Below are 1295 nucleotides of genomic sequence, written 5' to 3' on the forward strand. Positions count from 1 at the left end.
ATGTGCATAAAGAAGCCAAGAAAAAAAAGGCATCAAATGACAGATTACACATTCGTATAATATGTCACAAAAAGTTTGATTTTTTTCTTCATCATTTACACTTTCAAAATAACAGAAAACCAAAAAATGGCGTCTTCAAAAGTTTGGGCACCCTGCAGAGTTAACCCCTTGTTCTGCCCCCGTTGGCAAGTATCACAGACCTCTCTCTTATCATCATTGCAATATCTTAGAGAAATAGAACTTATTGAGTTTTGATAATTATTGTAAAGTTTCCTCAACATGCTTAATTTATAAAGTACTACATGGCCTGGCGCCACCTCCACTGCTGGAGTTTATTAAATACAGACAGACTCAGATCACCAGAGCTGTTGTAAATGGGGATTGTGAGGTCCCTTTTAGAAAAACCTCCTTTAGCTACAATGCGTTATGCTTAATATCTATTTAAGATCATGGAACATACTTCCCCCAACAATAAAGGAACATCCCACTTTGGCCTCCTTTAAGAGCCAAGTAAAGCTGTTCCTTACAGCTAACCAAACGTGTAACTACCTCTAACTGTATACTGTGCTAACTTCTCTCCATTTTAACATCTACTAATGAATTGTCCTGTTTTTCTTTCTTTTTGTTTCTTCTTTTTTTATGTATTAAATGTTACTATTGTATATATTTTGTCTTTTTTCTTTTAACTTCAACCTGCCTAATTGACTGCAAATGGAAATTAGCCCTCGGGCTACAACCTGGCCTTTTTACGTGTACTGCTATACATGTTCACCAATGTGCAGTGTCCTGAATTAAAAAATAAATAAATAAGATTTTCATTTAAATAAATGTAAAGTCACTATTGCAGAAGGAGGCAACACAATTTCAACTGAGCCTGTGGCCCTCTGATGAAACTTGGTGTCTAGGGGGCTGTTTCACAAAAGCAAAATGTATGAATCCAGGATAACTGATAATGTGAGGCTTGACCTAGTCTAATCTGTGCAGCCTGGCTTTGTTCGTTTACGAAGGCCAATCCTGGGTGAGGAGAAGTGACTAGGTGATGCTAAAATGGAGATATGCATCGCTCATACTTTATTCAGAGTGAGCAACAGCTTTTTGTGGAAGTATGAAAACATGAAACACACAAAAAAAGAAACACGGCCACTGTAATGAAACAGAGAGAGAAAGTGTAGCAGACAATCGCTTACCGACTGAATGAGTATAGTCTAAAAATTTAGATTTACTGACCACTGCTCTTAATTGAAACCGTCATACTCATACCACTCAAGGATTAGGCTACTTGTCATTTGTACAAA

Source organism: Etheostoma spectabile, chromosome 14 (genome assembly GCF_008692095.1).
Source record: "Etheostoma spectabile isolate EspeVRDwgs_2016 chromosome 14, UIUC_Espe_1.0, whole genome shotgun sequence".
Classification (NCBI taxonomy): domain Eukaryota; kingdom Metazoa; phylum Chordata; class Actinopteri; order Perciformes; family Percidae; genus Etheostoma; species Etheostoma spectabile.